Raw genomic sequence first — 27,625 nt, forward strand, 5'->3', positions numbered from 1 at the left:
ACCAAGTAAGTTTGGTCTAATGCATTTTCTCCTATCTTCAAAAACAAGCGAGTTATTCTGGTGACCTGTTTAAAATGCCCCACCCTGTATACATGTACGTATACTTGCATACGTACAGTATTATACTGTATACAGTAAAAAATACAGTATTTATATAAAAATTTTTGATTTGGTATTTGTAAAATGCAGTATTTGTAAAAACATACTTTGGAGAACAATACATTTCAAGTTTTGTATACAAATACTGTATACAAATAGAGAACCAAAGCAAACTAGAACCAAACCAAACATTTATATTTTTTACTTTTTCTTTACTTCTTCAAATTTCAAAATTTCTTTTTTTAACCATAGATCTTTTTTATTGTTCTAGTACCTGCTCTAGTGGAACTCATACTAATTAAGAATTTTGCACGTTTTTTCATTTCAGATAAACAAAATGACCGCAATCATGGACACCATGGGACGATCCTTTTGAAACTCGGTTATGTTTCAAAGGAGCCAATGCCACCAATTTTAACTTTGTTTAACTCAAACAATTGTTAAATATTATTGAACCATGTATAAATAAACCTTGTAAATCCCCAAAAAGTTAATGAAGAACATAATTTACACTAGAATATACTCCCTTAAGTTAATGATTATTTCGATTCCAGTAGCTAATACGACCCACAACAATATACTTTTGCCGCTCGAACTGTATAAAACTATGATAAAGTTATTTACACTCTTTTACTCTTTTACCCATAGCGACGTATCGGTAATGAAATAGTCATCGGCTACGAAACTTCTATTTTACATAGTGGTGCTCCAACGATAAAATAGGCATTGGCTAGTTCACGAAAACCTATCCCCGAGTGGTGCACAGCGATGCGATCTTGTGAGCGTTCGGGACCATAATCATAACTTCTAAACTAATTAATTTTCGACCTAAGTACGTTAATAATTTTTTAAAAGGAATACAAATCGATTTGTACATAAATAATATACAGTTATGTTAAAAAAATTGCAACGATTTTGTTCTTTTGTCGTATAAAAAAACCTTTTATCAACATTTAGTACTGTAATTTTTTAGAAATTGTGTACTAATTTGTATTCAAAACATTTTTTATTAAGAATTACTAGGTGCCGGGTAACACATTGTAACATAATAAATATATAACTGACACATATTAAAGCATAATACATAAACAAGCAACAAATATTTCAATGTAACAGAATATAAATAATAAGTCAAGGTACATAAAAATCTGTTATGTAATTTAAGTACATTATATACATATATCAAGATAATAAATGAACAGCTAACACACATACTAACGGAATATATACATACATAACTGATAGACATTTGAACATGATACATAAACAAGCAACAAATATTTCATTGTAAGAGGTTGAGAAATAACAAGAAACTAGAAGTACATACATAACTGACACATATTTGAACATAACACATAAACCTGCCACAAATATTTCAGTGTAACAGGTTAATAAATGATAAGAAATTATGTGCGAAACTATTCGCAAAAATCAGACATCAATAGCATATTCTTCATAAGATCTTTACAAGAATTCAATCTGGAAGCTTTTCGAATGTGCTTTAATCTATTATTAATATCCACACATAGAAGGTTGCAAAACTTTCTAAACCTTTGTAAACTTCTTCTGTGCAATCGTTTAAATAGAATGTGTTCTGAATTAAACGAAACACATCTATTTTTTGTCATTGAGTGACGAACAAACTCATTTCTCAAGAATGTCCCGATTTGTTTTCGGACGCGCTACTAAAAACCATGATTACAATTACAAATACGGGCCACTGCAAGAAAATTTTGTATAATAATGTCCAGGACAGTTCAAGGAATAGTTTTCCATTGAGATTCCAGGACATGTTTTTACTTTTTGGAGAAAAGTTAAGTTGAAGATAATCAAACGTATATAGTAGGTTCTCAATGGACGTGTAACTTCGAGACAATAAAACTGAATATACGATAAGTAATTAAACAATTTCACAATCAAAATAACAAGTATTTAATACCATTATTTAAATAATCCATTCATTTTTATATTTATTGCCGTGTACTTTGAGAAGAACCCGACGTTAGAAACACTCTGATATAACAGGCAAATGCTTGAGGAAGCAAAGGCAAGTCGATCGTTGTCCATAGAAACGTGTTTCCTGGATGTTGAGGGTTACTTTTTTTTTTAATTGCTTACGTATGAATAAAGACTCTAGATTACGATTATGTTAGACCACGCATTTCCTTACCAAAACACCAAAAGCTAGGCCTTCCGACCACGTGAAGCTGCTAGACCCTAGGCATAACAGATGAAGGCTCGGTACAATGTTCAAATTATGAAATGAACTATAGAGGGTGTATCAGCATCGGTGGTATAACCGAGCAGGGAGCGATTCTACACGAAAAAAACGAATAAAAAAGAAGGAATAACATTTTTTCATTTGAGGTTTCGTTGTCGCTAAAATCGATTTTGAATATTCAAACAAGAGTATTTTTTATTACTTCTTTATTCTTTTTATTATTTTTTATTACAATAGCAAAATTAAAGAAAAGGATTCTAGTTATGATCTGGTAGACTGGTATCACTATCATCTAAAAAAATATTCAACTAGTTTAGTCTAGTTCTAAAAAAGTTATTTCATTTTCAAAGGCGTTCGAATACTTTCGTTATCAGCTGTAGCTCTAGTATAGTATGATTTATAGATAGTACTAATATAAGTAGTATCGTGAAGTACTTTTGTCTACGGATTTAGAATGGATGTCATTGAAAATAAGACACGAAATTTAGTTACAAACTTACTTTATTAATATAAAAATCGTTGGAAATTGTGAATATTCGAATTCGATTTTCGCTACAACGGCGCTTGAACTGAAAAATGTTATTCTTTATTTTCGATTTGTTTTTTATGTAGAATCATCCCCTTCTTGATTGTACCACCGATACTGGGACACCCTTTGAATGTGATCATTGTCAATTATTTTGAACTTCTCATAAACTGTATCACGAATCTTTGTTGCCTCTGGTAACAGTGATCACTTAAACCTTTCTTTAAAATTTTAAACTAACGTTCAAAGTTAGTTTAAGTTAATATTATAATAATGTTTCTCATTTTGTACTTTTTGTCTCAAATTGTATTATTGTTAACTTGAAATTCGTGGAAATTAAAAGGTGTAAAATATCATCTTTTCATATTTCCTTAGAAAGAATCTCAAGTGTCCGGTAATAGACGAACTACCCTTAGTACGTCTGTGACGTTTTTCGAAATTTCCTAATAATTTAAATATTTCGAAATGCTCTATATTTGACAGTAGCTGCGAGAGGATTCACAAATTAAGAATGTGAAGCGTTCAGATTCGTCAATTCGAACAGAACGCGGTTCTAATTCCGAATGATATTTCGTATATTTCATAACGTAAAATTAAAGAAGTTCATTCCTCATGTAAAAAAATTTCTTCGCGCAAAGTTTAACGGCCGACAGCCTCTGGAGTACGTAATACGTACCAGTTCCGGCATGGCTCGAAACCACTTTAATGTGCTCGTTAAAGTCCCAGCCATTTGGAGGCAACACTTTATGAATTAAATCCTCGTTACTTCACGAAATTAAAAATCGTCGGAACTTACCACATCGAGGGGCTCATAGGACAGATCCTTCTTCAATGTAATTGGTCGTCACCGATTCTCTGAAAAATGCGAAAACGAGATCGATTACTAAAAATCAAGTCCGGAACGTTCCAATTTCGAAACTATCTACGTGAAAGCATCATAACTATATCGCGACTTTGAATATTTTTGCAGATACGATATTTGGAAGAAGTGAAAATTATTTTTATTAAAATAATCATTAATATAATAGTAATTAATAAAATATGTATTAATTAATTTATTTGATTAAGAAGTGAAAAATGAAATATGCGTATACTTTATTTGTATAGTAGTCGAGATAATGTTCGTTGCATACGTTAATTAAATTTTAAATGTTGCACTGTTTAATACGAAAAACGGGAGAACGTAGTACATTTCATCTATGAATAATATAATGACTCACATGTGTGGTGGACAATTCTTTTTATTGTCAGAATTTGTAATAGAAAAATTCTTCGTAGACGCATTTTTTATACTTTCTTTTATTATACTTTGTCAGTGATGTGTTTAACTACAATGAAAACATTGCTTAATTCATTGGTCGCTTTTTGGACAATAATGCCTGACTGTTAATGGCTACGCGCTTGTCAGCTTTCAATCAGCTTTTATAATCGTTACGTTGTAAATAATAGTGTCATGTTCAGGTATCCACGATCAGTTCACATTGTAGTATACATTGTTATTGTATTAATGACAAGAGAATTTGAATAAAGTGTATTTCAGTTATTTTTAAGTTGGACTTGTCGTTAAAAAATAAATCCCATAAGTTCCAGTAACGAATATCCATTATCAGAAACTCCAACAACCAAACAGAATAATTCCTATAATGGAGTAGGAAATACACACCGTGACAAAACTATGAGGCACTCACGAAAATTGCAAAAATTTCTATGTAACTTAAAAATTTATTTTTCTTTCACTCGTAGTATTATTGTTTACAATCTAAAAAAGCATATCGCTCAGTTGTATGAAATACGTAAGTCAACGGTCTCGAAAACTCTGGGGCAAAAAATATAATCATGCTACTCGAACCGCGACAAAACTATGAAACAGTCTCCGGTAAACCGACAAACTAAACACTACGAAAAGAGACTTTCGTTTCCAATTGTTGTTATTAGGCGTGCAGTATTTAAGGTGATATTGTGTGTGCAGTAGTTTTTTATTATACAAAATTCCGCAAGGAAAAGAACTAAATGCAACAGAGATCAATATATAATAATTAACAATTTGAAGAAGGAAAATTATTCAGTGCGAAAAATTGCCCATATATTAGGGAGAAGTCGTTGCATATTTTACAGCTATTTAAAAAATAAACAAAATATGTTAAAAAGGACCTCGGTGGTCGTCCAAAATCAAGGACATGGCAAATAGCAGCGGAATCCGACGTGTGAACGATTGTTAGGACAGTGCAGAGAATAATAATGGTTCTAAGTATTTATTTGAAAAAGCTTAAAATGTAGAAACAACTGCCACTAACTGACAAACGTAATCAAGCCAAATTGGAATTAGCAGAGCGTCGGATACATTGGCGTAAAAAGTGGAAGAAAAAAAATCTTTCCTGACGAAAAGCGTTTTAATTTAGATGGACCTGATGGACCTATATTATTATTTTCCTGATTTGAGGGAAGAGAAAATCTTGTTGCGAAGGCGGCAAATGGGTGGCGGTGGTATTATGATGTGGGCAGCTATAGGATACTATGGAAAGACGGATATTTAATTTGTTTCTGTAAAAATGAATAGTAAAACATACGTGGATAACGTTAGTACGCAACTATCGAAATATGCACAAAAAATAGCTAAGCAAAAGTATATCTCTCAACAGCTGTGCATATTGCAGGAATAACACGAGCTTATAAAAATATAGATATTTTACCGTGGTCTGCAAGATCGCCGGATTTGAATATTATTGAAAACTCTGTTGGGGAATATACTCAAGTATACTTAAGAGGAAAGCAGTTTAACACCATAGAAGAATTAAAAAAGTGTATTGAGGATACGTGGACGAATTTGATATAAAACACAATTAAAAAACTGTATAAATCTCTATCACAAAGAATGTTGGAAGTAAGAAGAAAAGGTGGACATACACATTATTAAAAAATAACAAAAAGAATTCTATGTGTTCACTTTTTACGAAGAACCCAATCTGTCTTATAGTTTTGTCGAACCCGTTTTTCTTATGAACTGTTATTATTACTGTGAAACAGCACGAATTCTGGTCAATTTTGTGTATGTTACTACAGAAAGGATACTCTGTATATATTCATATACAAAAGTTTTGTACACATTCATGATTTTAAGAAGTCGCGGTGTGTACGTAATGCTTATATAGAATACATATTTTCTTCTATTTATTCAAATCAACTCAGTTGTTTTTTACTACTATTATTTATTGTTCAGGGTGTCCAGAAAGATTGTGTCCAAATTTATATTGTGTTACTAGGATCAAATAGATGAAAAATGTTTCAAACAAGCTTTATTGCTGTGGACGTTGATTTATAAAAATACGATAAAATCGGAAGATCAACTCAGCGAATGTATTCGAAATGTGCTTACTATTACTACCAATACTGATGGAATGTTTGAATCAGTGCAACAATTACTAATTCGACGGATGAAAATCTGCATTCTTGCAGGAGAAGGAATTTTCGAACATTTTTATAACTGCCACAATAGATCATAAATATCTTTGAAATCTTATATCTTTTCAATAAAGCATCTTCGGACATAAGTTTACATGAACTATTTTCATTTACTATGCATATGACTTCAATAACACATATTGTAGTATTAAGGATTGCGCAGCTGAGGTTTATGGCAGGGGCCATGTGCCTTGTGTCCTCAATGGCTAGGGTGTGGGCCTGTTCGACTCGTTAACACTTTGGGACTCGTGTTACTTAGCGTGAAACGTTTCCAGAAGTTGAAGATTTTCAAACTTTCCCTCGAGATTTAAACCCCTCTGGAGGCGTCTGCGATACCTCCTCCTAGGTCCCAATAATTATTGTTTGAGCAGTCGTCGCTCTGTTTTGAGCCTGCCGTGATTGGGCAGCATTTCTCGCCGTCCATTTCTAAATTAGGAAGAGTAAGGAGGACCGAAGTAATTCTGAGTTAGATTCATCTCGTTAGATTCTGAACCGATACTGAGATGCCCTGAGTGGATTCTAAATCAAGTGAGACATAGATCTAAACTGCCTTGAGTAGAAGTCAAGTGAAAAATAGATCTGATTCGACCTGAGCTAATTCGAAGTCAAGTGAAACATTGATCTGAGCTGCTTCGAGCTGAGTAGAAAATAAGTAAAACATAGATTTTGATCCGATACTAAGCTGCCCTGAGTAGATTCTAAATCAAGTGAGACATAGATCTAAACTGCCTTGAGTAGAAGTCAAGTGAAAAATAGATCTGACTCGACCTGAGCTAATTCGAAGTCAAGTGAAACATTGATCTGAGCTGCTTCGAGCTGAGTAGAAAATAAGTAAAACATAGATTTTGATCCGATACTAAGCTGCCCTGAGTTGAGTCTAAATCAAACGAAACATAGATTCTGAGCGACTTCGAGTTAGTCGGCACATGAACGTGCAAAATACAACAAAAGCTTGTGTATAAATACACAAAATATAAGTTTAGTCCCAACCATTCCGGAAACGGAATTCCTGTAGACAGATGATATAATCCATTAGTGCTATCAGAGGTACAAATAATGGAAAGATAGTGAAAGAAATAAAAATGGAAAGTAAATAAGAAAACGCATAAATTAGTAAAAGTTTATGCGCAACAACCGTGTTGAAGAGGTATGACCTCCACGAGATGACGATCAGAGTAAATGAGGCAGAAGATATTTGAATTGCAAAGAATGTATGTTGAAGTTAAAAGATTTATGGGGAGGAATTTAAAATCGAAAAGTTTTTGAATCGTAAAAGATTAACTTGCTATATTCGCGGACTGAGAACGATCTCGAAGTCGGATAGATTTTGGACAGTGATCGATGTCGAATTGAGAACTTTAACATCGCACTCGATAATATTCAACTGCACTCGTCAGTTTTGTTATTAAAGTCTTGCTAACAACTCCGCTTGGAAGTTGCCAGCAATTTTAATCTCCCCGATACACATCGATCATTACCAGAGTGTATCAGCCTCCTCACAGACGACGTGACGTTCAATCAATTCAATTTTCCTCGTGATCAACGAGACCTTGGACACGAGTAATTGAACAATAGCGAGCGATCGGACGAAGACAAGGATCAGGTTGCGAGAAAACCAATTCAGAAAAATCGGGCTTGTCTCGGTTATTTTTTGTTTCACGCGCATGGTAGCTGGCAATTTTTCACGGGCATAAATGCAATTTGCTTTCCATCACGTTCGCGTTCGAGTTAACAACTTCATACCATCGTGATGTTTATCCTTCGCTCGCGGCCCCCCGCTCGCCTACCTTGCAACCCGCGCAACAATTACGTTTTCCCCGTGGCAGAAGATTACATAGAAAGCGCAGGAGACACGTGGAACAGACAAGGCGGGGAAAGCCAGAGCAAAGGAAAGGTCCGATAAAAAATGAGCTACGGTCGAAAGTGGAAATTTACAAGGGTCGAAAGAATTTTCCAGGAGCGGTGGCGAGACGATCCGATTACGGCTAGCGAACGGCGGGCTGGAGCCGGTCCACACCAAATGTGGACCCGGTCCCGCGTTTGCATGCGTAATGCTCGTCGGATACGACTTAATTACACGGCGAGCCATAAACCCGCGCTGAATCATTGTCACAACCTTCTCGATTTACGCCGCGCAACGCCGTGCACCGCGCGCCGTGGCCAATGAGTTACCGGCCATTTCTATCGGATGATTTATACGGGAGTGTACTTTGGATTCCACACGTGAATACCGGAGAAAGCGCGAAACCGTACATGCTAATACCTTGGCTCACCGTGTACCTAAATTATCCACTATTTATACAAACAGGCAAATACCCACACGCGTAAACACACACACGCAGACCTTGTCTTAAGACGGAACGTCTTCCTATACCCGTCCGATGTATGCGTCAAATGAATTTATACTGATGAAAATAATGCTTTCGTTTTTCTATAAGCGATTTTCAAATGTGCGTCTACGTCCGACGTACACAGCTCGGGGTCGGAGCCCCGAAAATCTGTTAGAAACACGAAATATGAAAATTTAACCCTTTGCGGTCAGATGGCGAGTCTCACTTGCCACGGCGTTTCGCGCGACAGGTCGGATGGCGAGTGAGAGGCGCCAGTCGGTGTTTATGTTAGATTTTATTATCTCCAACATTATTCAACGTACTGTTTTATGCGAATGTCCCTGAAGTGGTGGCGCAAATTATTTTTCCGTGGACTAGAAATTTGTTTAATCAATTCGTACATTCTCTACAAACATGTAAAAAGGCAGAGAAGCGAATATCCAGTTACACATTTGAACTTTCGCAAAACATTGATCAACAAATTGCGAGGAGATTTTCGTCAATGGAAAACTGCATGTAATTGTTATTGGCACAAAGAAAGATTGCAAAGTTTGTTCCAGTCGAAACAAACCAGAGGGAAGACATGAGACGACCTATTTCTATGATACATGTCCAGATAAACCAAGAATGCATCTTGGTCAATGTTTTATAAACTATCACACCGAACGAAATTACAAATCATAATTTGTGTAAAATTATATTCATAAAAGTGTGAATATAGGTGAACTAACGAAATATAACGTTTTTGTAAGATAATTTATATGAAAGATTACTTTATTGTACCATATAAGACACTCGACATATTTGCAAAAATCGCCTCGTCCTGCTACCTGACTCTGCCGAAAAAGTCGTCGTCCGCTAAGGGTTAAGTATTCATGATTTTCTGTCAGTAAGTTATAGTTGAGAATATGCTCTCGTCGAATCAGTAAAAAATAATGATGTTCAAAGAATACGTTCGCTATCATTTGAGTTCGAACTTGGTCATCACTTTTGAGTTTAGTTATAGAGTGAAGAATAGATGTTCTAATAACTGTATATTTATAAGAACGTGACAATAGGGTAAATGTATCAATTACTGTGCCCGCCGGTTACTGTGCTCTTACAATAATTTTACTTATATTTAAAAACAACATTATTAAATTACAGATAGTCAATTCGTGAAGTAAAATTTGATCTGTAATTTTCATAGTCCAATCAAAAGTTTAACTTTTTAAGATGTATAAAATGCGGGAAACAATTTTTTATATTTCTGGTAATGGTTTGATGTGTTTTTGTCTTGATCTTGTTAAAACTTAAGAAACCATGTTGCAAATAAAGATGTTCAAAATCAAAAACAAACTATTACGTTCGTAACACTCATTTAAATGAAAGAAAACCAGTAATATAATCGACTTCTTAGATATATATGTTTTTATTTAAAGTAATTCAGAACATTAAACAAAACTATTCTGTTCATACAGTCCTGTTTTTATAACTATGCACTGTAACTGCATTAAGTTTTCGTATCTCTTTTGATGCGTGCTTCGATTACTGAACCCCCTCACAGTAAACCACGTGTTACGTCAAACCTTACTTTCTTAGTCCGTGAAATCTGTGTACGCTACACGTGATTTTATTTCCTCTTTTGAATAATATGGCAAGTATTGAAACACATATAATAAATTATGCTAAATTATTTAATACGGAATATTTCATGTCTTTATATTTTTGTTCTAGAATTATTTAACTAGAACTGAACACAGTAATTGAAGTGCAGTAATTAGATCAGTGTACAGACATTGGCACACAATAAATAGAAAAGGCACAGTAACTGACACACAGTAGTTAACTCTTCATCTTCTTAAGGGCACAGTAACTCGCACAAAAACTGTTTCGTATATTTTGTCAAATGTTTTGAGTTCCTTCGAATACCAATAAGAAACGACTATATTACATTGTTTATCTGTCAGCTTGAGGAAATTCATTCTTAAACTAGAGATGGATGATCCTGAATCGCCTTTTTTAATCGATTGTTGAATATTCGTTTTTGAACGAATCGATGTTTTTAATTACAAATCGATCTTTGATTAATAGTAGCCATAATGCTATTAACTATTGCCATTGACAACACTTCGTCTTCTTAAATTCATTGCCTTTAAATGACTGGTTAATAAATGAAATTAGATTGATATATTTATTTATTCATTTAGGATTTGAAAAAATGAAGAATTAACAATAACTGAAGTGGAGAGTAATCTTGTAAATCGATTTTAAAATGCCGTGAGAATTACAGCATTGCATTTTAGGTCAGATTTGTTTTAAATGGATTTTCAGAGGATCAATTTTTCACGGATTGATTTTCTGGTGAATCGATCTTTGACGTTGCGATTCAGAATCGATCTTTTCGATCCCTAAACTGGACTATTGGAATACTGTTATCAAAATAACTTACTTCACAAAATACCTTTCAATTATTTGAGTTGTTTTGTATTGTAATCAAATTAAATATAGTGTCCTTGGATCAATTATTTATTCGTGAAAAAGGATATAAAATTATGAATTTCAATAAAAAAAATGTGTAACTTTTGTATTGTTTTAAATGATACTGTCGATGGTAACAAGTACAAAAAAAACTTTCAAACACGTTTTGCAAATGTTATTGAGAAAAAATCCAATTATACATTGTTACGTCTTAAGTGGTATATCTTGTAACACGGAGTACATAAACCTACGTCGCAATCTGGGCAATAGTATTTCGTTTTCTTTCTAATTCTTTTGCCACCAATTCGACGTGAATAGCATACTGCACATAATCTAGTCGTTTTTTTTTAGCAGTTGCTGGAATATATTCAATAGAATGTCCTTTTGTCGAACGATGCGGTGATGATGAAGCAGATGTTTGGCCTGTCCTACTCGTTTCTGGTAATGTTTGCTGGTATTTTGCTATAATTAGATTATTTGCTACTTGAAGACGAAACTGCAAGTGTGTTCTTGTGCCGCCTTCCTTTTTATATATCAAGTTGGCCAATAAGTTCGTGCGGTGCTTTGACGCGTAAATAAGGAGAGATTTTTTGTATACAAAGAAACATCTTTATTCAATTACATGTCCTCCAGTTTCTCTTCTTTTGGACAAATTCATAATCCCCCTTTTATCAAATTCCCCACCTTTCCTCGCAAAAAATGAGTTTTTTTCCATTTAGCGAATACTGTAAAGAACGAAACAAATGAAAATCTGTTGAGGCAACGTCTGGAGAATATGATGGATGTGATAGGACATCCCAGCTCAGCTGGTGTATCTTTTCCCTTGTCTTAAAGTGAAGTGTGGGGTCTGGGGGGTTGTCGTGATGGAAGGCGACTCCTTTACGATTCAGCAGTTTTAGACGCTTTTTGTCGACGGATCTTTGTAATTTGTCTAACTGCTCGCAGTATACTTCTGAATTAACAGTTCTATTGCTTGGAAGCAATTTGTAAAACACTACGTCTTTGTAATCCTATCAAATTGATAGCATAACTTTTTTCAGTTGGAGGTCTGGTTTTGCTATCGTTTGTGGTGTGGTTCGCTGTGATTCCACGATCGTTTACGCTTAGTGTTATCGCAGATGACCCACTTTTCATCTCCCATAATCATTCGCTTCAGAAACGAATCGCTTTCTTCACGTTTCGCAAGCATATCACAGATTGAAATGTGGGTAACGCGATTCGCCTCAGTTAACGGGTGCGAAACCCAAACGTCGAGCCAGCTGATGAAACCAGCGATTTTCTAAACTTTCAGTCGATCATTATACACATCCTGTGGTCGACCAGCGCATGGTGCATCTTTAACCCTTAAATGCATATTGTTGCTAATTGTCTACATTCCAGTTCCACTTAATTTTATTCAAAAACCTGAGTATGCGCGTTTCCGAACACACGTTGATAACAATAGACAATAGACCATGCGTGAAATAAAAGACTTGACATTACTTTTGGCGAGTAAGTTATATGTTTTTTGACATTTGAATGTGATGGGTGATAACCTTCAATGTGTTACTTGGAGAGATATTTTCTTTTTTCGAGTTTCACGGACTGAGTGCATCAAATGGAAGGTTGCTTTGTGTCACAACAAAAATCGCAATTGCTTTGCTGCATTTCATTTATAAATAATGTGAAAATTCCTATACTAATAGATAATATAAATACATAACCATTTATTTACGCGTCTACAATAATTTTAGTAATAAACGCATATTGTTGCCAAAAGTCTACATACAACTTTTTTTCAAAATAAATACTCAATATAATTACCTAGATTTTTTTATTTATTTTTTACGTAACCTATGACTACATTCCTATAAAAAACGATTTTTTAAAATTCAGGGGTTTTAAAATTTAATGGTTAAGAAAAGAATCTCCATCACGAAACTTTGCAAACCATTTCTGGTATACACGTCCTTTAACCGCATCCGACCCGTACACATCACACAACTTTTTGCTTCTTCCCTCATCTTATAATAAAAAAGCCATAGTATATCGCAAATGCTCTTTGAAGTTGTCCATCTTCGATACAATATTTAAATGTAAAAATCAATTAGTTGTTGCATATTAAAGGTTCGGAATGAAGTTAATTGCAAACTAGACTGCAAAAAGATAGACATTGTCAAAAACTGCACGAACTTATTGGCCAACCTAACAATATGTAACCATTCCATACTGCTTGGTCCAAAAGATGTACGAAAATTTTGTAATAATATTTTTTCTCTCTGCTATGTGATTTTATTATTTCTTTTATCCACTGGAATAAAGAGATTCATTACGAAAGGGTTAATGAGATTGAAAAATCAAGACGCTGAAAATCGAAAAGTCATAAAAGTTGCAAAATCAAAAAGCACACGTAGCATATCAGATTTATAAACAATGTGTGTACATAGACAAGAGAAATAAGTTGACAATATATGAATTAGGTAAATTTATTCTGCTTCCATTCATTTTCAATGAAACATAATAGATTGCTGAAATGTAACAAAGAAATGGACACGTCAGATCTCTTAATAATCAATGTCCAAGAATAATATTGATGTATTGGGTTGGCAACTAAGTAATTGCCGATTTGTTCAATGAAATAAAAAATTTTTTTTACTTGGAATGAAGTTGAATCTGTAATGTATTTTCCATTTTGTTCGATGACCTTTTGCCATCTCTCTGACAACTTGAAAATTCCATGCTCGTAGAAAGTCTGATCCTTTTCGGCCAAAAACTGAGTTAAGTGAGATTTTACAGCGTCATCATCATTAAAAGTTTTACCACGATGGGAGTTGTCCAGGGATCGAAATAAGTGGTAATCCGATGGCGCGAGATCAGGGCTATATGGTGGGTGTAACATCGATTCCCAACCAATATCCATGAATTTTTGCCGAGTGGACAAAGACGTGGTGGAAAATGACACCTTTACGATTGACCAATTCTGGTCACTTTTCCTTGACCGCTGCATTCAATTTGTCCAGTTGCTAACATTCACGGATAATAAAAAATAACATAATAATAATAATAATAATAATAATTTTATAATATAACATTTACGGATATCATAAAAATGGGAGTGAGAGACATCTATAACTGAAATCGGTAATTACTTTGTTGCCAACTCAATAGTTTACATTGCTGTAGGGTCAGCAAGGAGGTAATTCACCTTTATTTTTTCTGTAAATAGAATGGCAAAAAGGTTTTGAGAATATTAAACGAGTAACACGTTCGAAATGAAACCGCAGGTAAAAAGTGGTACTCATTGTGAGAGGTACTTATTCGGAGTGTGTTTTGATGTGTATATGTATGTACTTATGCATGTGGAAGTGCGGACAAACGTTGGGTTAAATATGAAAAAAGTACTGGTAAATATGATTTGATTGTAGAATTGATTTCTTTCATTTCCTTAGAGAATTACAATTTATACAACACTTGCATAGTTAAACCAGCAGATGTCATTAATTAAAATTTAATCATTCGACGTATTTCAAATTTTGTAAATATTCATTAAATGTTAGTTCATTAAAGTATCGGCATAAATCACAAATGTACAGTGGATTGATTTATTTAAAAAGATTGCCATTGATATTTCGAAATAATTAATTTGTTTGTCATTTGATGCCCATGAGTTATAAAATGATTCTTGTAAACAAATTACATCGTGATTGTAATATAAATAGAATTAAAATAATATATTTGTGATGATAAAGAATAATGTCAAATCAGTATCGTGGTTTATACGTACGTATGTTAATATTCTCACAATAATATCAATTTTATTGATAGTGGATTTAACGCGAACACATTTCGATTTAGTCAAATTAACATTCTTTTATATACGCTATATTTTCACATTTTTCTTAAAAATATATAAGTAGAAGGAATGGAAGTATGATTCTAGCAAAACTTCAACGAATAAAAAATTAAAAAATGCAAGAATTTCTATAGCTCTTCATTAAGTATTATTCATTTAGGTGTGTGTCTGACGGAGTTTGCGAATAAGATATATAGAATCTAGTTTGTCTAAATCTCTGAAATTCGTATAGCACCTAGTTTGATTAGATTGTAATTAACAAGTTCGTTAGTGTCTCGGTGACTTCTTGAAACCGAACGTGGTTCGACGTTGGATAATAGAAGGTCGACCAAATTCGCACACGTTTGCGTGACGTGCCCGACCAATGCGATCACGTGTGAATGCACTACTAAATGATCTGATGTAGTTAAAGCTTTGCTACGAAGGATTAAAGCACGTCACGTCCGACAATGCTTGCAGCACGCACGTCGTAATCGGATTCCAATAATTAATCGAATACCTAGTACGGGATCGAAAAATCTAGGCAATTGTTGTTTGCATAGGAAAGGATAGGTTGAAACACATATAATATTAATAGAAAAGAATTTACACTGTGCCCTACCAATTTTGTTATTAGTAATACAGTACTAGAGTATTTGATACATTGTACATAATTTAACGAGGACTATATATCCATTAATTACTGAATTCTTTTATAAATAAATAATATTCGTCACAACTTTCATTCTTTTGAAACATATTTATCGAAACTAAAGTTACAATCTATACATTTCTTAGTTGCATTTAATAATCGAATTGCAATTTTATTCTCAGAACTAGAGAAAACTTAAATATATTTTATTATCCATGTTTCGAAATTAAATAATTTGAAATATAAAGTATTTCAGACAGTATTGATGAGTCATACACACGTGTTGCACTAAATATTAAATCTTTTATAAAACGAATTCACCATTTTACCAATATTAACTTTCTAACGGGTAAAAATTTGCCGTCTTTTATTTAATTTTTACATATTTATATGAATGTATTCTTATTTATAAAACAATACAAATTTCATTGCAAATAATCAATTTTCATTGATCTTCAATTACTTATATACTATATACGTATATTTATTTATACAATAATGCAAATTTCGTTACAAAGATCTTATCATCAATAATATTTAAGAATTGTTTATAAAATGTTATTAAATTTTTAAATTTCATATGAATTTTATGACAAATAATTACAAACAAGTGAAGTTAATTTGAAAAACAGTAAATTTCATTTGCAAAATGAAATTAATTTTATTTTCAGAAACGTGGAAATGATCTACAAAACATATCTATGTAAGGTAATGGTGAATATTAATCCTTTCACACAGTATAAATCATATGTATAATAAGTGTCATTTTTTAAATATATTCTGAACCACTAACAAATAATATATTATTGCAGTATTTATTCAGATGAAAGTACTGAAAAGAAATTCCAGTTTACTCTGTATTATTTTGAAGTATAAATGTTCTTATTTGGAATGAAGGTTGCGATAGCCAAAATATAGCAAGCTTTCTTGGCACGACGTGACTAGGATCCTAATGTCTTAAAATAACACGAATACGATTGCTTTGGACAGTCGTGAAATAACAATCGCAAAGACATACTCGACAAGCTTGTGCAGCTCTAAATCCTGAACATCCAGTAGGAAAGCAAGCCGCTGAAGGAGGACGGAAAATAGGGAAAGGAGGAAGCACCGGAACGTTTTTAAAAAATTCTGCGGAAGTCGAGCATGTTGGTAAGTCTGCAGTGGAATCGCGAGCTTAAAACAATACTTTCATGTTACGAGATGCGCATGTTTGGAAGTTTATACTAATTTTGAGATATAAATTTTGTTTTAAAATTGTGTTGACAGTATTGTAACGTACGTTTCAAAATGGTAAAGAAATGAATAATATAACACTGTGATATGTTTTATAAACTGTATAAGCATAACTAAAAAAATAATTTCATTTTAAAATAAGAAGTTATGTTGACAAATGCAAATCATTTTCCCTATAAAATGCAACAATACACTTGATTTTCTTCAATTATTTGCAAATAATAATTTGTGTACGCAGCTACTGTAGTAAAACGTATAAAAACATTTTCCTGTTTTAAATATCCATTTACACCTTAGTTATACGGTGATGTGAATAATTATCAACTCGAAGTAACTTTTACACTTTTTTGTGATATTTAAACAAAATCTTAACAAAATTTGTATATTTCTATACTACAATTAATAGAAAATGGAAATATACAAATATAGCTTTTTTGGTTTTTGTTTAAATATCAGTAAAAATGTAGAAGTTATTTTGAGTTTATAATTATTCATAGCAGTATAGAGCGTCTCCTTTATTTGAAACATTCTGTATATTTAAAAAGAATTTAAGAACGCATTGTATTTGAATATTGCTATATTAGAAATAATAGATAATAGAAATAATTAAGATTAATTAAGATTATTTCATAGATATCAATAACAATGTAAAAATTACTTTTAGTCACACAATGCAGTACATATAATGTACATATAAGTAGTAGTAGTACATATACGTAGTGCATTATATGTACTTATATGTACATATAATGCACTACGTTTGAACCGAACAATATTGAGATGAAGTTACTGAACTATGAGCTTTCTCATTTCGACAATATTTACATTCTTTACTTGTTTATGATTGCTAATGTACCAACAAGTACTTTATAAAGTAATAATTGAATTAAATATCTCTATTTAATGTGTAACATAATTGGCATGTATATTCGATATATCATACAATTCAATTTAGCATTTAAATCGTGAGAATATAATAAATCATACGAGAACCTCGTGGAGAGTTTATTTCAAATATGTTGCACCTTTTACATCTAAAATAAGCAAACATTGATTATTACAATTAGACTACGGATTTCATGGATTTATAGCAAACTTGAGTAGTTGGAATTTAAAATAGATTAAAATAATTTAAAAATGTAAATTATCTTTCGTAGAACATTTAATTTCATTAAAATTATTGTAGAAATAAAGTACTCTCTTCTACTTAGTTCCTATTTCCTGCAATTGATGCGGACAATTTTTAACTATTCATCGTAACGGAATTTCATTAATTACCTATTCTTCCAACAACAGTAATTGTCCACCACTTAGAAATAAAAAAGACCTTCGCGTCGGACACTTTGACATACACATATATTCGTAAAATTTAAAAAAACCCTGCAACAATTTCTGAAACTTGCAATGTTCTATTATCCATCGAACATATATGTATTACTTATATGTTCAAGTTTCCAAACGCAACGATCAATTTTCAAATTATCTAGTACTTTGAATATAAAGGAAATATTTTTCACGTCTTACCTTTTCAAAAATTATAAATTAATATAATTAAATATAACTGCACTACCACACACGCCATAGAACTTATGTTTAGAACTGAATATAATAAAATATATACATATATTTATATACTATTATATATATTATTATTATATTTTTATATTATATATTATATATATAACAATAATATAATATATAATAATATTAATAATAATAATATGAATATAAAGCTTATATCTTTCCGCTAATGACCTAGCTGTTTATGCGACCTTGATTAATAAATAATTAAAAAAAATAAGCTTTAAAGTGCTAATCTTATTATAAATACGGTTACGCTTGTCATAATTAAAAAATAAATGTACACTTCTGTGCATATCTTGATAAAATGTAGAGTATGGAAAAACAAGTAACACCTACGTCACGTTATAAAAACTGGAAGTGAAGAAAGAAATATTTGATGATGTTTGATAACGCACCACGTTTGCGAATTTCACCGGACAGTCACACTAAAAATCGCACTGACGTTTTGATTTCATTCAATTCGTACTAGGAAAACCGGAGACCGCGAACACGCAACCACAAACGGAGCCACGTTACCTGCTCAAAGAAAATCAAAATGACATCTCTACAATATTACCGCTCCACTTGCCGTTTTCCCAGTTTACCTTTGACTCTAGCGGAACTCAATAGCCGCTTACTACGGGAAAGCTCTGCTTCTGATTTTCCGCTACTTAAAGTACAAGCAGCAACGACGCTTTCTGAATGAGAGGGGACATAGATTCAAATTCGTTGCAACGGCAAGCTGCATTGAGAAGTTACAGGTGAGAAGGGGGTCGGCACGGAGCAGTCCTTTTGAGCCTCGAGTACCGCAGACGTCTAAAAGCAGTTCATGGCATTTTCCGCGTTGCCATCATTTTGTTTCAAAACGTCTGCCCCGCTGTGAAACAATACCTTGCCGCCGATTCTATACCGCCGAACTTATCACTAGTTGTCGCTGGAATCGTTTAGACATCGTATCCGCGATTATATGTAGATAAAAGTACCTATTATGGAGTATAAGATTATCATCGATTTCATCACAATTTAGATATGTCATTGTTGAATATTTATACTACTGTTCGATAGATTGACGTTTCTAGATAACATAATTTACTTCGTAATATTTATTTAATATAAGCAAAAAATAATACGAGTTAAATAGTAAATGTCTCTACTTTCGAACGCCCATCTGAAATGCCCCAAATAGCGTCATTGAATACGAAATACGGATCCAACTGTTTCATAAATCGAGCCAGTGAAAAGATTCAAATACACAATACAAGATGATAATACACAATGAACAGATTTTTTACAGATTATTGCTATAGAGCATTATTTGCGTGAGTGAATTTATAAAGAACAATACTCAAAAATATAGGTAGAATTTTTACATCCAGATTTATATGCTTTATCTATTTATTATTGTATTATTTCTATTACTGTTTTAAGAAGAGGTTACAGTTGAGCGGTGTTTCATAACGGGTATTTTTACCCTATGATCGAGTGATGCACTGCAGTTTTAGGACATTTCTTTCGTGGACATACGACTCTAAGATTTGAAGCACTTAGGCTAGATCTGGAAAAAAAACAGTATGATCTTCCAATGGTTCGTATTTTTCTTCATCACGTTCGAACACTCCACTCGATTTTAACCCGAAATCTTGGATATCCTCTAATATTTAGATGTACAGTAAATTCTCTCCACTTATTTCTCAGCTTATGGACAAAAATGGACAATTTCAGAAAAGGAGATACGATTATTCGAGCCTCGCGGCTCGTTTTTATAGTCGCCGATTATGAAAACAAACTGCTAGGCTCGATATCTTCTCTTCCCAAGTTGTTTATTTTTGAAGGACAATTGGAGAGAATTTACTGTATTCATTTTTACCTCCTCCAAAGATAAGGTTTACCTCCTCCTTGGCGAGCTTCCGTTGGGAATTACAGAACATAGGGTCAAGGACTTCAGATAGAACATCTTCTATCTCTGAACCATGCAGAACGAAAAATTTAACTTTGAATTGCGCAGTCATGAAGTTTAACCAGCAGAGAGGACGATGCCAGGACTTGACAAATGAATTTTGTGACTCTCGAACTTAAAATATTATGTTTTTACTGCAATTATAATTATATCTAATTCGAATGAAGTTAGGGTGTTAATTGTTTTTAGGATCGGTAGCAATGGTGTATAAGATTAGAAGAAATTTATTCTGTACTAAACATTCGAAACATCTGTTTTAGTCAACGCATCGCTTCTATATGTTAAATTATTTTAGAGGTCTGGTAAACACGCTCGATAATCAATAATGGCATTTAGGAACATCGATCCGTAATTGGAAGACGCTACCAAAACTCGGTACAGTGACAGACTACTTGACCTCAGGTGAAACTTCTGCTTGAGCCTTTGATGTTCGCATCCTCAAATTGGGGCTCCTTCGGTGCAATTTAGAAACGATGTTGCCACTTTTTGACAGATAACACCTCCGTTATATTCTACAATAGAGAAGAGAAGGCATGAAAGGGACAATTTTGTTTCGAACGTGATATAAAAAAATCTAAAAGATCATTCTACTTCTACTCCATACTATTGAAACGATTAACTATCTGGCACAAATGTACGCGCTTCTGCGTCATTAACATACTTCTTCGTTTACATGACATTTTGTTTAATTTTTGAAAGGATTTATTTTGTCCCTTTCATAAATTGATAGTATTAATAGGAACATTGAGATTTCTGAATAGGACAGCTTAATGAAAGATAATAATATTAGCACAATTTTTTCAATTATTATATAATTAAATAGTGAAGAGATATTAAAAGATTTCGCAATTGATCTTACTGATTTTTCTTTCTGTATTATTTAGTTTATAGCATCTTATATTTTATTTGCAGCTATTTTCTTTGACAAATATAAATTGCGTGTCATTTGTAATTACGCGTTATTGTATACGCATGAATCTCTCTATAAAATGTAAAAAATCGTTTTGACTAGTTCTCTAATTTTCAGAATATTTATAATATCGTTTTCGTAGCATAAGAATTGGAGAAAACGTTGAGTTATAATTGCACATTACGAAGTATAATTATATGGTAACAGTATTAAGTCCTAGAATAAGAAATATCCTATTATTGTAAAGAAAAAAAAATTGGCTTCTCAATTTAAGTAAAATAGTTTATCAATATACTTAATTGATTTTATCTATGTATCTATATCTATTATACTTATTGGATTTTATTTATTTATGGCAAAAATGAAAGGCTAAAACATAGAATTATGAAGACATAAGAAGAATTTAATATAATTTCACTACGGTACTTACAACTTATCAAAATTATTAAAAGAAAGTATTAATTTTTCTTCAATTTCTTATTAGCCAATCATTTTCTTATTAGCCGATGCGTTTCTGACAAAAAATTTTTCTTTTGGGAAAGGTCGTGAAAAAGTCACTTGAACTATCAATTTGCAGATTATGAGAAATCTGATGATTTATATTCCACGACCTAATAATTTTTTAAATATGAATCAAACTCTTGAAGATCGCCTTCGTGCTTTTAATGCGCGCTCTTAAGAGGCGCAGTAGTTTTAGAATCGTAGTTAGTGGCAGCTGTTCGAAGAAATATAGTAACCAAGGCCCGATTTGAGAAAATTGTTTTTAATACCTTATCACAGAACCATCATAAAAGTCTATGACTGTCTTTAAATCCTGAAGGAGGAGTAGCCATGTTTTGGAGTGGTACATTCCGTTATTAAAATCGCATTTCAGTTAGTATGATTTTCTTACTATGCGAGATAGGATGTGACGAAGCCGACACATTTCCACTGATAACTGACATAATACAATTTTTTAATTTTTCGTACAACCCTGGATACAAAATCTGTAAAAAGTGCGATGCGACATACTTAATCTCTTAGGCACGACGCGCCACTATAGTGGCTCACTCTAGAGTAGCTCACTCGCTCACCGTTTGAATTAAATAATCGTTTTCATATGCATTGTTTCACGCTTATTTTGTCTTCACATGGATTTACAACAGTGTTAACAATATACAGACGGAATACATACAGTATCGGACTCTGTACTACAGTACATATCAGACTCTGCCGTCCAGGAAAATAGTCTCGCGCAGAATTCAGCCGTACCTAAAAGGTTAAAGGATACTGCAATGCTGATAATGTAAGACAGCGAATCAAATATTATGTTTCTCAATTGTTTTAGAAACTAATGAATATAAATAGTATGGTAATTTGAGAGCTACAACTGCTTGATACGATTATTTAGTTTACTAACAAACCTACTTATTATTAGCACAACTGACAAATTAATTCTTTATTTTATGTACTATGATGAAATGTATAAATTCAATTACCATTGTAGAATTAAAGGGATATAATTATTAAGTATTTTAACAATTTTGAAACATTGTATCACGAAACTTTAATAATAAATGGAATGATACTTAACTTCTATTGAATATAATTGATATTTGAATATTCCCTACATCCATTGCAAGTTTCAAATTTATCCTGTCGATTAATCGATAGACAACATTTTTAAACATTATGGAAAGTATGAAAACAAATAATTATGGAATCGTGGCTTAATTAGTGTAATTTAGGGAGATATTCAGTCACAGAATGATTCAAAGCGTGTAAAAATAAGAAACTGTGGTATCGATATGCAACCATTAAATGTGATATTTATGCATACAGGTAAACAAATTAAATAACTCGAGTTTCTTCGATAAGTTAGAAAGATTAGTGTATCAGGCATATACAATAAATTTTGGAAAAAAATTGTAATTGATCGGAATCACAGAGATAATAAATACTAAAACTTTTTACAGGTTTTTTTATCCAGGGTTGGACAAAAAAATTAAAAGCTGTATTATAATTAAGTAGAAAACAACGTTATTAGTGGAAATGTGTCGACTTCGTCGCTCACTTTGGTCGAGAATGTTTTCGAGACATTGGTTTTGTCGAAGCCTAACACCTAATGCGAGAACCGGCAGCCGGGGTGTTACTTTTTGTTAGGAACTGGTTTCTACTCGGTGAACTGTGTGCTACCCTCAACCTTGTCCACAAAATCCGTGTCAACTGATGCAGAGGATTCTATTGGCAGTCGACACTATTCACAAGCTCTCTAGGTTCATTTTACATTCTACACGTCGCATTGAAGAAGATGCATCTTTGTAGTCTCAATTATCGTAAATTGTTATGACGCGAATACATCGTCTATAAAGTTAATTGTGAAAATGACTAACGCAACGTAAAAGGAGATAACGTAAAAAATCATAATATTTACAAATTAAAATTATCTTTTTAAATGCAGCTATTACCAAAATACTTATATTTAATTTGACGATAATAAATTTTCGAAATGATGTTTCCAATATTTTTCAAATAAAATACTATTTGAAATGTATTAATATGATATCAATTCAATATTTGCTATTTAAAATATTATTTTACTCAGCTGTGCGCATACGGATGTTACTTCAACTTTTTTATCTGAACCTAGAATCAAAATTTAAAAAATGCATTTTGTAGATCTTGGTAACATGCTGAAAATTGAACAGCAACTTAGAATCCGTTATATTGACCAATCCATATTACTGGCGTTAGTTTGTAAAATTTAGCGAATGTTTAACGATTTTCGAACGCAGAACATATTCTTTAATTACATGGAATACGGAATAGCATGGCTATTGACTTGAAAAATTCCGAAAATTCATATCCCCTTAATCTCGATTTCCGGGCCGTAATTAACGGGCGAGCTCCACTTTTATTACACCCGGAAGGAAATGTAGCGTAAAAAATTTCAACATTTTTTACTCGTTAAGCGAAAGAAATGTCTTTCGAAACGAGGCGAGGAGAAAGGGATAATGAAAATTCAGATGAAATAGGGTGTATAATCCACGGTGAACATACGTACATATGCACACCGCGGGCATTCCGTCGCAGGAATTGAAGTAGCAGAAGTTTTTCGACGTTAATGAGCGAGTCGTGTAATTTCGTGTAAGGATCTATCATCAACGGACCTGACGCGGTATTCCTCACAGCTGTTGGGCGCGCTAAACTTCCACGGTGATATCCAACGTTATTATCAGCCACCTTGAAGGTAGACTTGATGTACAATAGAGTGTGTTACTTTAGAGCTCCGCAAACCTGGTCGTTTCGTAACATAGCTTAACTATTTTAATGAGCAACCGTGCCAGAGAGAAGCTTTCGGATGGGAAGCATTCACGTTTTAGGTATCTGTTCTCTTGTCCTTCTGCTACTATGGGGATACTCGATTTCACTATGCGGACCAACGTAACTATATATGATGCGTGAAATTAAACTAGCAAATTGCGCGCAATATTTAACGCAATTCTATCCTAACGGAGGATAGAACGGCGCGTAGTTAAGGCCGCCATCAGGGAGTGGATTATTTGATAAGCGGAAAGTCAAACGCGTGGAATTTCAGTTTTGAAATTGGTACTTCATATTTTATGCTTCTCGTTTACTACTTTGTTTATCCATGTAATCTCCCTCGTAATAGTCTTATACTTCTTGTTCTCGTTTTACTTCTTAATGAATTCGTTCGTCGTACTACAGTTAAATTGTCTTAAAAGTATATATATTTAAATTATCTTATAAGTATACATAATATTATATTCAACATTCGAAAGATACTTTATATACAGGGTGGGGCATTTTAAACAGGTCACCTGAATAACTCGCTTGTTTTTGAAGATAGGAGAAAATGCATTAGACCAAACTTACTTGGTATCGGGGGCTCATAATCTGGTATTACCAATTATTCTGCAGGTGGAGACATCAAGGAGATATGAAGGTCAATTCTGTTTTTTTAAATGGAACAGTAAGTTTTTTTACTTACATTCTGATACAGTGTTTCGAGGCGAATACAATGAACTATTACGAAGGTCATTCAAGGTCACCCAAAGTCAACTGCAAGAGAAAACTGATTATCTCAAAGTACACTTCGAATAATTGGATACTTTAATACTGCTACTACAAGTGTTCAAAATGGCGACCTTTAACATAGATACATAGTCTAAATTGTTGCAATACTGATGACACTGCCTGGCAAATTTCATTTGTATCTATTACAGAGCAAGCTCTTATACGTTCTTGCATGTCAAGTTTGGTAGTTGGTTCTTCATGGTACACTTCTGCCTTTAATTTTCCCCACAAATAAAAATCGAGAGGTGTCAGGTCTGGGGGTCGTGCCGGCCATTTGTTACTTCCTGATCGACCTATCCAACAATCTCCAAATTTTCTATTTAGAAATTCTGTAACATAGCATGCTGAATGAGCAGGACATCCTTCTTGCTGGAACCACATGGATTGTCGAATGTCCAGTGAAGTGTCTTCTAACAATTCTGAAAAAACGTCTTCTAAGATTCTGAGGTACTTACTACTATTTAGCGTGCCATCAATAAAATCTGGACCAATTATTTCATTATGAAAAAGGCCGCACCAGACGTTTACAGACCAAGGCCTCCGTTTGTCGACTTCTCTCAACCATTGTGGATTATCTACTAACCAATAGTGCATGTTGTGACGGTTAACTGCTCCATGGTTTGTAAATGTGGCCTCATCGGTAAATAACATCTTACTCAAGAACATTTCATCGCTTGTAGTTTTCGTAAGCCCCATACACAAAATTGTAAACGTTTTGTATAATCATTTTCAGTTAATTGTTGATGAAGTGATATGTAGAACGGGTGAAATTTGTTAATGTGTAATATTCGTAAAATACTTCGTCGACTGATCCCATTTTCGCGTTCCAGTTGTGACCTTGAACGACCTTCATAATAGTTCATTGTATTCGCCTCGAAACACTTTATCAGAATGTGAGTAAAAAACTTACTGTTCCATTTAAAAAAACAGAATTGACCTTCATATCCTCCTGACGCCTCCACCTACAGAAAAATTGGTTATACCAAATTATGAGCCCCCCGATACCAAGTAAGTTTGGTCTAATGCATTTTCTCCTATCTTCAAAAACAAGCGAGTTATTCAGGTGACCTGTTTAAAATGCCCCACCCTGTATAATCCGAAATCATATATAAAGTATCTTTCGAATGTTGAATACAATATTACTAATAATAACTACTAATAATTAATGTAATAATTAGATTGCGGATCTTTATGCAAAATAAACATTTTCCTAAACAATTGCAAGAAACAGAAATTGAATAAAAATAAATTGGTTCGGTATCATTAAATCCATCCGATGTCTTTAGAATTGTTCATCTTCATGAATGGCTTCATATCTCTCAGCTACGCATCTTTATTACAAATTTATGAAATCCGGAGTTCAGTACTAATTGTAATCAGTGTCAGATTAAGGTGCCGAGGCGCGATACAAATAGAGCGTTTATTAAAAAAGTTTTGTTTTAAAATGTAAATATACTTAATACAACAAAATTAAAGTTATAAAATTTTATTTGTAGTATTGAAAAATTAATTTAAACAGCAGCTTTTCTAGACTTTGCTTTGAAAACTTATCGACAATTTCTTCGTAGTCTAAGGTATTAACTTTGTATCATTTTCATCGAAAATGGTAATAAATATTATAAATAATACTATAATTATAAATAATTATATAATTATTTATAACAGCTTTATAAATATTCGACAATTAATGCAGTGTTAAAATCAGACAATAATTCATTTGAATTATATTACATAAGTATAATTAACTTTATAAAGCGTACCAATAAAATATGTACTACAAAGTTATGGTGGACGTGTAATAATTAATTTAAAAATGTTACATACAATTTTTATGTATTATTAACTTTTTCGCTTATATTTATTTCATCGGTAAAAATATTGCACGTCTACATTGTACATAAAATTATAATATAATACGTAGACTTTTCCGTGTTTCAGAATTATAATTAAATACCTGTCAAACACATAACACAGTCGATTATATCGGTACAGTAGTTATTTGATCTAGCATCTAGTGGAATAAAATAGGTCGAAACGTAATTATGAATTTGACACTTGAATTTATCCATAATATCAAAATACTTATTAAAATATTCTTATATACACTTGGATGGTTATATAATTTATCAATTTACTGATCATTTACAGAAATTAATAATAGAGTTTTATTCTAATTCATTTTAAAAAGTTATCATCAAATGACATTCCAACCTAACTTTGTTAGGTATAATTAAACTGCAGATTTTACGTATTCAAAACAGAAATGTTTGGATGAAATAACAAACATTACACAGATAATAAAAAGATTTAAGATTTAAGAACCATCG

General features: G+C 32.8%; 1 protein-coding gene across 2 annotated transcripts in view; it reads right to left on the reverse strand.

The window, feature by feature from the left end:
• LOC117220831 (potassium channel subfamily K member 6) overlaps positions 1 to 27,625 on the reverse strand; it is a 1,018,768-nt gene that overhangs the window by 564,796 nt on the left and 426,347 nt on the right. For both annotated transcript variants that reach the window (XM_076528337.1, XM_076528335.1), the window contains exon 5: positions 3,643 to 3,701. The gene's annotated coding sequence lies outside the window, so the exon portion shown is untranslated. The remainder of the gene's footprint in view (positions 1 to 3,642; positions 3,702 to 27,625) is intronic.

Source organism: Megalopta genalis, chromosome 1, assembly GCF_051020955.1.
Source record: "Megalopta genalis isolate 19385.01 chromosome 1, iyMegGena1_principal, whole genome shotgun sequence".
Classification (NCBI taxonomy): domain Eukaryota; kingdom Metazoa; phylum Arthropoda; class Insecta; order Hymenoptera; family Halictidae; genus Megalopta; species Megalopta genalis.